Consider the following 12,866-nt stretch of genomic DNA (forward strand, 5'->3'; position numbering starts at 1 on the left):
AAAGCTGACAGTCGCTATGTCTGGAATGGTTTGAACAGGGCTTGGGAAATGAGAGGTGAGAAGGCCTTGGCCTGATGAGGGCAGGCGGCTCAGCAGAGGCTCAGAGGCAGGAAAGCTGAAGTCGCTTGCAGAGTACTAAGTCCTGGTAGCTGAAACGGAAGTGAAACAGGCAGCAGTGACAGTGATTTTCTGACATCAGTCATTAAAGCTCCCCTGAATCGGAGTGTTCAAAAACGCAGGAAAAATGGAAGAGCTACTGCGAGCTATTTGTCTGGCCAAGTCACGCCGAGGAAACACAGCCCTGGTGCCAGCAGTTCTTAGCACCCTGGGAGAGGAAGCTGAGAAAGCAGACGTGGCCCTTGCCTCACACTGGATGGAAAAGTGAATGAGAGTGGCTTAGGGCACGTGACTGGCAGAGGAGAAATCAAGACGGGTTGAGCCAAGGATACAGAAGGGTTGAACTTCTGAAGCAATTGTGATCTGGGTAACACGTCTCACATTATTGTCAAGGAAGTCTTTGGTGGGAAGGCCTTGCTTCCCCAGTGAGACACAAACTTAGGGTACTGGGGGGGGGGGGGGGGGTTGTACATTTTTACCCTTGTAGCAGCTAGCGGTCTCCACGGCGTTTTCTGTATTTGTTTCCTCTTTCACAACAAGCATCTGGTTGAGGCTAAAGATCTGCCCTCTAGGTCATCATCTATACTCCATCCTTGTCTCTAAGAGCCAGGGTCTCTGAATGCCTTTAAGAAGCGTTAGACTGTTATCAACTTTGGAATCAACCTTGGATGATTTCTCTTCAGTTTGACCAAAAAAACCCAAAAACGAACAAAAAATAGGAGTAGTGGAGAGAGACCCTGATGGTGCCCGGGGGCAGTGGGAATCGGAGGCCCTCATCCAGAGGGGTCCTGCTGCAGCTTAGGTCCAGATGAGGGCTGGGAAGGGTATCTGGACTCTGATATGTACTGGTACACATGAGGGTTTATGTATTTTATTTTGACTTGGTGCGTTCTCCTTTCATTATTTACCTTGGGGGGTAGAAAAAGATCTGCTAAAGTCATAAAACGACTAAGTTCTGAGACAAAGAAAAGACACCGTCACCCCACTGGACAGGGTCGTCGTTTGCAATGCTGTACATATAGGCAGGCTTCGGGTTTTGTCTACTTTCACACACACACCTGTAGACTGGCCATCTACCAGCCCCGGCTAGTCTCCAACTCCCTTGCCCTGCCAGCCAAGTGCTGAGACAAAGCAGGGTGCCACCACCCTGAGAGTGTGCTCTTCTGCTCACAACAGTCGCACACCAGCCCCTCCATCCAGCTCAGGTTTCCATACACTGGTCAATGCATTGATGGCTTCAGGTACGCGGTGTGGCTGCAGCACTTCCGCCCTGCAGAGCGGGGCTCAGCTCCCAGCACCGATATGGTGGCCTACAGACACCTTTAACTCCAGTCTTAGGGGATCTGTGCCCTCTTGTTACCTCCACCGGCATTCCACGCACATAGTGCCACTCTCACATGCCAGACACACATATACATGTTAAATAAATAAGTTTTTAAAAACTACGCTGTGGTGATAGATAGAGCTGAGCTTTGTAGTTTTGTTTTTGGCAGCATTCACTATTTTTGTTGATGAGCATTGTTCAAATGTTTTGTTGTACTTTGTCCCTTTCTTATAAGAGTAAAGGGAAACAAAAATGAAAATGCTGATGGCAGGGATGCAGATTTCTTATATCTAGCACAATCAAGACACATTCAGCTCCCCATGGAAACAGAATTCAGCCATAGTCAGAAGCTCATTATAAATGAAAAGAAGCCAATGAAACAACACATCTGAATTCCGGGACAAGGCTGGAGAGGTGGCTCCAAAGTTAAGAGCACTGGCTCTCCCGGAGGATCAAGGCTCAACTCCAGAGCCCGCAACCTTTCCTAACTCTAATTTCAGGGGATTCAGCACCCTCCTCTGATACCAGGCACATGTACGGTACAGACATACATGCAGGCGAAACACCCACATGCATGAAACAAATCAGTTGGAGACGAGGGTGATCTGGGTGACATCTGTCACCCCACTGGCTGCCAGGGCTGTCTCCACTGATCTGGCGGGCTCCTCCCTCACCTCTGCATGTGTGTCCCTCCCAAAGCCGCCTGCTCAGTCAAAGAGAAAAGGAAATCAGTTAAAATGCTGGGACTAGATTCCTGAAAACTGTGGCTGAAATAGAGATGTACTTGGAAATTTCACAACAACTTTTGGTTTTAAATTGTTTCAGTTGTGCCAGACGATGGTGGCACATGCCTTTAATCCCAGCTCTCCAGAGGCAGAGGCAGGCAAATCTCTGAGTTTGAGGCCAGCCTGATCTACAAAGCAAGTTCTAGGACAGCCACAGCTGTTAAACAGAGAAACTTTGTCTTGAGAAAAATAAAATAAAAATAAATAAAAAATAAAAGCATAAAAACAAAAAAATCATATCAGTCAGTCAAATTTTACTTTTTTTTTGTTTTTTTTGTTTTTTTTTTTTTTTGAGACAAGGTTTCTGTATAGTCCTGGCTGTCATGAGACTCACTCTGTAGACCAGGCTGGTCACAGAGATCCCCCTGCCTCTGCCTCTGAGTGCTGGGATCAAAGGCGTGCGCCACTGCTGCCACCGCCACCCCCACCCCGGCCAGTCAAATACACTTGAATAGACATTCTGTTATTGAATTGTGCTTCAGGAAGCCACACTGAAGATGCCACAGAGGCTAAGGGAAGTGCCACATGGGCCAGACTCATGGTCTCTCATCGCCGTACCAATTTCCATGACAACAAAGCTTCTTTTTCTGCTTTACATTTATATTCTGAAGAGGATTTCATTTAGGAAAAAGGCACCAACTTGATAGAAGTCCGGAAACGCTCGCTTACCCTCCTGAGGGTTGTTAATGTAAGAGCAAGGCACGGTCTTGCCTCCCTGCTTGGCAATACTTGTTAAAATCTCAGCACTCAGGGCTGGAGAGGCGGCTCAGAGGGTGAGAGCCCTGTCTGCCCTGAAGGTCCAGAGTTCTATTCCCAGCAACCACACGGTGGCTCACAACCATCTCTAATGAGATCTGGTGCCCTCTGCTGGTGTGTAGGCACACAGAAGAGTGCTGTATAATAATAAATAATCTTTAAGAAAATCTAAGTGCTTGTACTATTTATTCTCCAATTTTACCTCTGTTTTTATTGTTCAGATAATCAACACCAATGAATTAACCATTCAAGGGCACAAATACATATGTATAGGGTACTCAGCAGGACATTGTTGGAAACAGCAAAATATTTTCATTGCAAACAATAAAAATACTCCTAAATATAGTTAGCATGGTGGTATTCATGTGTGGGGATACCACCTACTCTTTGCAAAGGAGTGCACGGAGGCCAGGCGTGGTGGAACATGGCAGGAATCCCAGCGCTCGGGAAGATGTGGCAGAGGGGTCATGAGCTCTAGACAAGCTGGGGCCCGTAGTGAAACCCTGCCTCCAAAGTCAGGGCTAGAGAGGTGGCTCGCTGAGGAACAGCACCGGCTGCTCTTCCAGAGGGCCTGAGTTTGGGCATGGTGGTTTCCAACCTCCTTGTAACTCCAGTCTCAGAGGATCGGATGCCCTTTTCTGGCCTCCACGGGCACGGGGCACACATGTGACGCACAAACATACAAGCAAGGTAAAAACACGTGCATGCAGAAAATAAAATGTGATGAAAGATGAAAATCAACACACAGGTACACACACTCACGCGCGTGTGCACACGCTGACACACGCAGGCACACACCAGAACAAACAAACACCTTTGCCCAGGACAAACTGCTGAGTGGAAAAAGCAGACTGCAATAGAGGTTCATATGTGAGTCAACGTCAACAAGTTAAAACAGAAGGCCAGGCTGGTGGGCTGCACGTGCCTCGAACCCCGACACGGGCGGTAGAGTCTGCCCGATTTCTGCAGTTTAAGGCCTGATTACCAAGGTGAGTTCCAGACCGGCCAGGGCTGCACACTGGGAGGAAATCACAGCAAAACACTGAAGAAAATATATGGAAACAGTTACGGCTTTACTCTTCTTATTAAGGATCATAGGGCTGTCTTAGTTTACAGGACATGACCTTTATATTTAGATTTTCTTCTTGAAAGAGCTTCTCTGTGTAGCCCTGGCTGTCTTGAAGCTTGCTTTGTAGACTAGGCTGGCCTCAAACTCAGAGATCCGCCTGCCTCTTCCTCCTGATTGCTGGAATTACAGACATATACAACCACTGATTTTTTTAAATACAAAACTATTAATGACTTAATCTGTGAGTTCAAGGCCAGCTAAAGCTACACAAGATGACACTTTTTCTAAACGAACAAACAAAAAGTAAAGATTTTGTGTAATATTTAGATGCTAAGATTATCAGTGAAAATTTATGAAATTTAGCCATATGGTGACTAAAAGACTAGACTAAAAGTTACTAACAAACCATACTCACTCAAGGAATGGTTGTTCTCTCACTGTGGAGGTGGGTGGTCCAGGAGGCAATGGCATGTATCCAAACTAGGTTTTTAAAACTCTATTTAGCTCGCTAGCAGCTAGGGGGTTATCTGTGATAAAGAGGATATCAAGTGGTAATCCTCTCCTCTATTTCCTGTATCTACTCTAGTTTAGTTACCCAAACAGCAGAAAGGCCATCTCAGTGTGCATGCTAGGTACATGCACACTGCAACTCATAAAGTTATTCATTTACTATTTATTTTGTATAGATAACAAAATAACATTATTATCCTCATTGTCGTCATCATTGTCATCACCATCCTTATTTTCAGTTGCGGTGATAGGGCTTAAAGCCAGAGTTGGACAGGGCAGAAAGGCTAGCTGCTCCGGACTACATCCCACCCTCTTGAATATTGATAGAAATAACAAAGAGACGGGGGGAAGAAGAGAGAGAGGGAGAGAGAGACTGATTTCCTGATAATTTCAGTTATAAGTTATGTGGACCAAAAAGAAAAAATTTTGTTTATATTAACATAAGGTGTTAGGAAATAGTGGTATATTGTATAAATGACAAGGACTTGGGGTTGGGGATTGGCTTGGTGAGCAAGAGGGCTTCCCTGCAAGTGTGAAGACCTGAGTTTAAATTCCTAGCATCCACACAAAAAGCCAGCACCATGCGTGTGTCTGACCCATGGCTCACGGGCCAGCCAGCCAGCCAGCCTAGCCAGAAAAATGAGCTCCCAGTTCAGTGAGAGGCCTTGTGTCAGACAAGGTGACAGCTAATGACAGAAAGACAGCTCCTCTCTGGCTTTGCCCCACCTGTTCACATGTGTGTAATATAAACGCAGACACACAAACACATATACACACAAAAATTACTCATATACACATGCCCACGCGTGTGACACTAAACAAATAAATAAGGTATTTATTCATTTATTTCAAAGCATGGAAGACTGTATAAGTGGATGTCAGAGGATGGAGGATATCTTTTCTTCAGTACCTTCATCACATATAGAGAGAAAGCTAGGGGGCATTAAGCAAACCTGGATTTTCCATGGATGTGTGTGGGGAGGAAAATGCTGGAATCAGTTTACAAATCAGCCGAACTACTGACGGTGCTGTAGATCAAAACAGAGAAATCAGGGCAGGAATAGTGGCTGATGCCTATATTCTTAGCTACTCAGATTTAGGAAGGATTGCTTAAGTCAGGGGTTCAAGGCCGGCTCAGATACTATAGTAATAGTCCCATCTAAAACCAAAACTGGGAAAGTGAGTTATAGATGTCTTAACTCTTGTAGTAAATCCAATGATACTTAGGTGCTTTGAAGAGCTTCCACAAGAAAAGGGACCATGGTTTTCTTTGTCCTCTTGCTACTAAAAGCTGTTTATTTCATCCTATGCAGTTTTAGTCCCAAGAGAGATTGCGGTGTAAATACATGGCACCCTAAATCTATTTGTTATGTGGTGAGACCAGGGTCATATGAAGGACGGACTTTGCCCAAGCACATACATGCCAAGGGTCTGTGAGAGGGCACAAGAGACATGCTGGCCTCAGCGGACACATCCTAAGTGAGCATTCCAGTGAAAGAGCAGCCCTTGCACCTTTGCTAGAAAACAAAGCCTCAGGAGCAGGCTTCAGCCTCCCTGTGCGCACACACCACTGTGTCAGGGTGTCCGCGCTTAGGTGCCCGTTGTCTAAGGTTGCTTAGGAAAGCCAGCAGCCTGTGTCTGGCCCGCTGGCGTCGTCACAGCCTCTCCTGCTGGGAGGGGGAAACCACGTGTGCCACCACAAGCTGAATTTGGGAGGAATGGGGCCGGTTCAGCTGAGCCGGCGTCCTGGCACCCTAGAGTTGTCTCCTTGTGTCCCCTGAAGACTATTCGGTCAGTTTCACAATGGAGAGCCTATCAACGGCATCAACGTCTAATATAGAAAACTTATATTAAACACAGTTAAATTGACGCTTTATTTTTATTTTAAAAATTAGAGTATCTGCTTCTGTCATAATTGTTTGCAGTTAGGAGCTTTTGTAGGACTTACTTTCATTTTATGGTGATTTAAACAAGATTTAAATATTTTAAAGGTTGGCGGTTAGTTAAAATTGTTAAAATAATCTTTCCTTCTGGGGCCTTCTGGCGCCTTTGGTACTCACACGCCGCCACCTGCTGGAGATAAAAACAAGTTAGCTAAGGAGTCAAACCTGTTCGGCCACGGTGGAAATCACACTTGGGGAGTGAAGGCGCTTCCTGCTCGGGAAGGCTGGCGAACGATGCGCGGTGTGGACTGGGAGACGTGGGTTTTCTGCTCGTGCGGTGGCTGTGGTCTGTCCTGCAGTCTGTCCTGCCGTCTGCACGTGTTACTGCGGCGGGAAGGTGGGGTGGGCGGGGTGGGGGCGGGAGCCGGGCCACCACTTCCTGGTGAGAGCCAGGGCCTTGGCAGGGTTCCGTGCAACCTGCGGACGGGTTAGGCTTACGGCTTTAGGGTTAGGGTGAGGCCATATAAACAGGCTATGCGAAACGCCTTCGCCCCAGGCCGCTGCTATGGCTCCAGGGAAGTGCCCAGCTGGATCTGGAGAACGGTAGTGGGGAAACTGAGTCAGTTTCTGCTCCCCTAAACCCTAGTTCAGGTGAGCATGCTGCCGCCCACTGCAAGGGCCCCCACCCCCAGTCCCGCCAGCCTCCTTCTCGTGCCTTCACAGCTGCCGTGACTTGCTCAGAATCCTTCCGTTGCCTTTGGACTCTGAGCGTTCATAAACTCATGGGGCCACTCAGGGGTTGGCCCAGCATGTTCTGTTAATCCTTCCCAGTCACTCTTGGTGTCCATCTGTCTCCCTTCTGGGTGGCCACACACGCACAGGGGTCTTTTTGTTGGAGCTCCTTGCCGACTGTTGTTCATTCTTCAGACTTCCACCTTACTTCAGAACAGGCCCCTGGCCTACCTCAGGCTTCTGAGGCTCTGCTCCTCCTTCCTCACAGCCCCGTCGGTGCCACCCTGGATCCGTCTATCTGTGACGACATGGGGTGGGGTGGGGGGTCTTGTTTCTCGCCTCCAAATGATCCCTGTTTGACCTATGAAATGAAATGCCTGCGCCTGGGCAGGCCAGAGTGAGGTGGGCGTGGCCCAGGTTCACCCGCTTGGGGGACAGAAGGGTACTGGAGGAGGCAGATAGAGGAAGCAGAAAGCGGAGTAGCCACGGATTAAAGAAAAATCACTTGGTTGGGAGGTGTTTACTCTGAGGATCAGTGTTGGAGGGGAAAAACCCCAGATAGAGCGCATAAGCAAGTATCTATGGAATTATGGGTGGGAAGTAGCCCAGATAGGAATGCTTAGCGCAAGTGGCATGGGATGGGGGGGGAGGGGTAACAGGGTGGCTTAGGGGATTTATCTGCACAGCCCCAGGCTTAAGGCATATTAAAAACGTAGCAGGTGCCTGTGTCTCTCACTGGTATGGTAGTGGGTAATAATAACCGCCACAAAAATTATAGGCTATTAATAATACATATCAATAGCTTTTTATTTTCTGCAACACCGATTTGGATGTGTTGCATGTGAGATGTGTTTGTACTTAAACGGTAAAGACCTGAGGAAGTCTGAGGCTGAGAGTTTTCAGTGGTGGATGCTCTGAGTGAAAAATCGCATCTCCAACAGAGAGAAGAGCGGGGCTGACATTAGAGAGTCACTGGCAAAGGCAGAAAACCACGAAGATACCCAAGAAAAGAGAAAACACCGTGGCAAGGTTGCTCTGACTGTATAAAGATCTACCGAAATGGCAACACACCCACAAGGACAAACTGAGCAAAGGAAGACACCAAGGTGCTAAGTCTAAGGTCTCACAGAGTTAGAGTAACTGGGAGACAGCAGCAGCTGCGGCAGAGTTTGAACGAGCGAGCGGTTTGGTGGCCAGTGAGGGGACCTCGTGAGTAAAGGGGCTTGCCTCCAGGCTGAGGACCTGCTTGGATCCCGACATCCACGTGGTGGGAGGAGAACGCCAACTGCCCTGAGTCTGTCTCCTCTCCATTAGCACCGTGGCATAGGCACGCCCTCACACACGTGCATATACAAATACGCGAGTAAACGTATTTTTTTTTAATGAATGAGGGGCTGAAGAGATGATTTCGTGCTTAAAAGCACTTGATGCTCTTGCAGAAGAACCAGCGTTCCGTTCCCAGCACCACATAGAGTGGTGTTGGAAGGCTGCAGCCACCACAACAGCTCTCTGAGCTCAGAACAAGATGGAGGCCTCCCTTCCCCCAGCAAGGCCAACTGCTCTCTGCCCGTCCTCATTTGGAGGACGTCCCTGAGCTAGGTGCCTGGCTTTTCATAGAAGCAGCCTCTGACACAGCAGAATGCTCCCGCGCCCGCTGCCCTTCCCTGCACAGGCAGCAGACTGTGGTATTTAATGTAAATGAAGTGTCCCTCGAGCACCTATCAGAGTGCCTCCTGGCGGCTTCCCTTTTCCTATATACTTCCCTCACCCCCAGAATAAATCGAGCTGCCTCCCTGCAGCTGGTCCTGGAAGTCCTTCGTTTCATCTCAGCCCTCGTAGCCATTCCCCCATCCCTCTGCTTCTCCTGTCCTTGTGGGCTGGTGCCCAATGGCCCCCAAAGAAAGAGACCCACAGGGTGGTTTGTAACCAGCGAGTCCCGCTCCAGGGGATCCAGTGCCCTCTTCTGGACTCGATGGGCACCTGCATGCACCAGCAGAGGCATGCACTCGGACACACAAACATTTTTAAGGGACTATCCAGCCCTGGTAGAAAGGAAGTATTTAAGAATGAGGAAGTCAAGGGTCAAAGTCTGGAAGTCAAAGTTGGCCAGAAAGAGGTAACAGGCCAGAGAGTGAAGTAGATGGTGTCCTGTAGGGACGTAAGGACAGGCCCACAGGTTATATGATAAGATTACACATTTATAATGTTACTGACATCACACACGGGGAACTGCTTTTCTTCCTTCCTTCCCTGCTGGGACTGAACCCAGGGACTTGTGTGTACTGGGCAATCGTCTCTACCGGGGCTACATCTTGACAGAGCTCCCCTTGGGGAAGACTACACACCCAGATCTTTACAGACATGGGTGCTGCCGAGGTGGTTCAGGGGTTAGCAGCACTGGCTGCCCTTCCAGAGGACGCGGGTCCACTTGCCAGCGCCCACACAGGGGCTCAGCTGTAACTAGCTCCAGATGAGCTGATGCCCTCTTCTGGCTTTCACCGGCAGCAAGCTCACAGGCAGACACTGGCAAACACCCAACACCCATACATATAAAATAACATGAAACAATATTTAGGCTTGGGCCACCATATCCAATGATGGCCTGGAATTAAAATTTTTATTATTTCTTTTCTTTCTTTTCTCTCTCTCTCTCTCTCTCTCTCTCTCTCTCTAAGACAGGGTTTCTCTGTATAGCTCTGGCTGTCCTGGAACTTTCTCTGCAGACTAGGCTGACCTCAACCTCAGAGATTCACCTGCTTCTGACTCCTAGGATGCTGGGATTAAAGGAATGCACCACCACCACCCCGATGCTGGTTTTTTTAATTGTACATATGCCAATAATATTAAATAAGAAAGATACCACACACATTTAATAGGATTTATGCTAAAGTCTCAAAAAAATCTCTGTGTTTTACTTGAACTTATTAGGTCTGTTTTTCACAGCCTTTGTAAGCCAGGCACAATAGCAGTAGCCTCATTACATTATGGAGAAACACTACTCCCCATAGAGGGCTTTTGGACTTCTTAAAGGATCTGGGCAGGGAAATGTAAGCTGATCTTTGAAAGTGTTGCTGTGCCTGAAGATAAGGAAGAGGGCCAATGGGTGAGGAGCCAGTTTATGGGGCCACATGCTGGCCAAATTTAGGGCAATTTCAGCATAATTCTAAAAATGTAACGAAGATAATAAATATAACACACGGAGTAAAAGAATTCATCCGTTATAGTGATGGTACACCACGTAGAAGAGGCAGGAAGCCCGTGAGCGACTGCTGCCTAACACAGAGCAGGTAAACAGTTAGAAAATGGCCACTGCACAAAGCACAGCATCTCAACACATTCAGGGCCGATTAGTATAAGGGAATAGTAAAACTCGTGGGTGAAGACTTTGTCAGAGGCAGAGATTTATAATACTGAGCGTCGCTCGCACCCCACCCCACAGCATTGTTATAAAAGGAGAGCAATCACTTCACAACACAAATACGTGACAATAGCCCTGTGAGCGATCAAATTCAGCATCAAGAAAAATGGCGAGCAGGCCACCTGCGGCTCCTCACACCCTGCCCTCCCAGGGTGCACACGGGATCAGCACACTAGCGCTGCCCGAGCCGATCCAGAGCTAACACCGTTTGAACAACTGGGTGAACTGAAGGTGGACTGTATGAGAGACGGGAGTATTACATCAATATTCGGTTTTTTTGGGCTGTGTGTACAGCTCAGGGGTAGGGGTCCAATCTTCAGTTTCAAGAAAAGATTTTGTATGTATATATGTGTGTGTGTGTGTGTGTGTGTGTGTGTATATGATTTTTTAGGCATTCTAATGGCAATGTGGTTATATAAAAGACAGCTAAAGTATTTAGGTGTAAAATGTTATAATTAAGCAAACTACTGTCAAATGATTCAGGGATCAAAAGTCTGCGTGTGGGGGCTGAGGAAGTAGCTCAGCGTTAGAGTAACATTTGCCTAGCACAAAGAAAGTCCTCCCTCAAGCTGTGTGTGTGTGTGTGTGTGTGTGTGTGTGTGTGTGTGCGTGCGCGAGTGCAGACAGAGTCAAACTTGGCAAAGCAATGACTGACTGGCCAATAACCAGCAACACTGGTTGGAGGGTAGATGAGCATACGCTTTCGGATGTGTAGGTTCAAAAACTCCCAAACATCAAAGAGAAAAAGGAAGCAATTTTATGTAATTTACAGTGGTTTAGCTGTTACTGTGGCAACAGTGAGACCTATTTACATATCATTTTCCAGAACAAAACACGTTTTTGGGCCTGACAGAAACTAGACAAACCAACCATGTGCACAGTGCATTCCTAGTGTCTTATTTATCACCATTGGATTCTATAAACCTTTGGGGTTTTTTAATTCTGTTTGGTGATGGAGACCAAACTCAGGACCTTGGGCACACTAGGCAAGTGTTCCAGCCTTGAGCTATGCCTCTAACACGGAGCACTTTAATACAGAGTACTTCCACACCGCAGTGACTGAGACGTGAGGCTGTGGTGTCTCCCCAGCTGCCTGCAGGCTGGACATGAGGCAAAGTGCCACAGTTTGAGCCACTGTAAACACCGCACACACACAGTGGAAGGAGGCAGCCCGCTCTCCCATGTGTACGCTAAAGCCCTCCCCACCATCCTTTCCTTAAAAACCACTCCCCCATGACTCCTTCCAGGCCAGTCCCACTTCCTCAGTTGGACTGAGACCTGAAACTTGAGGGCTTCATGACAGGGAAAACTAGACCCGGCAGCAAAAGGAAATACTAGCCCACACCATCCTATTGAGAAAGGAATACTGAGGCAAACACAGTTCATCTTCTCAGCCCTGTCAGGAACAGAGTTATACAAATCCTCACTAAACTGTGGAAGAACAGAGCCCTAAAATTTTGATATGTAAATAATACAAGAAAAATTAGTCTCACAGTAGTAAATGTGCCCATATCGGTGTCTTTAATGAACTGTCTTATCTTGAACTTTCTTAAGATCAAGTATAGACAGACTAACCAAGACTGGCCTGAAACTCAGTATATGGCCTAGGGTGCCTTGAACTCACAGCAACTCTCCTGCATCGGTCTCTTAAGTGCTGGGATTACAAGAGAGCTGAGCCATTGTGTCAGAGTACTGACATTAGGTTTCATTAGGCTTCCTCCTGCCCTGCTTTTTCCCATGAGCCACTTCCATTTCTTGGCCACACATCTTTTGCCATGGCTTTTGGAGCATAGCTTTTAGGGATGGCAAATGGGCACTGTAGTTTCTTCCACCCTGTAGCACAATGAGATAGGTTATTTTTGTAGTAAACTCTACCACACTCTTTCTTTTCTCTGTCGGGTTGTGCACACATATAATGTACTGTCTACACTCCCCCATTACCTTCTGATAGCTTCCTATTCCTCTGCACGTCTTCCTCCCAACCAGCCCCCAGTGGCAACGGCATCCCTTCCACAGTGTTCGGAAGAGTCAGACAGTTCCCCAAAAGGAGGTGGTCGTGCTCTTTATTAATAATCCAAAGTGAATGGAAATATTCAACAAGGCTTCAGTGCTGCTGTTCATGCTGGTATCCTATTTTGGAGTTCCATCCCTCAAGGTTAATGCAGATGGTTTTCTTCTTGGGAAAGTAAGCGCTCTTCAAACAGTAAATGACCACTCTCACCGCACATGCTCAGCATTGCAGACGCAGTGGGGATTTAGAAATGATACCTCA

Source organism: Psammomys obesus, unplaced genomic scaffold (assembly GCF_907164565.1).
Source record: "Psammomys obesus unplaced genomic scaffold, mPsaObe1.curated_primary_1811, whole genome shotgun sequence".
NCBI lineage: Eukaryota > Metazoa > Chordata > Mammalia > Rodentia > Muridae > Psammomys > Psammomys obesus.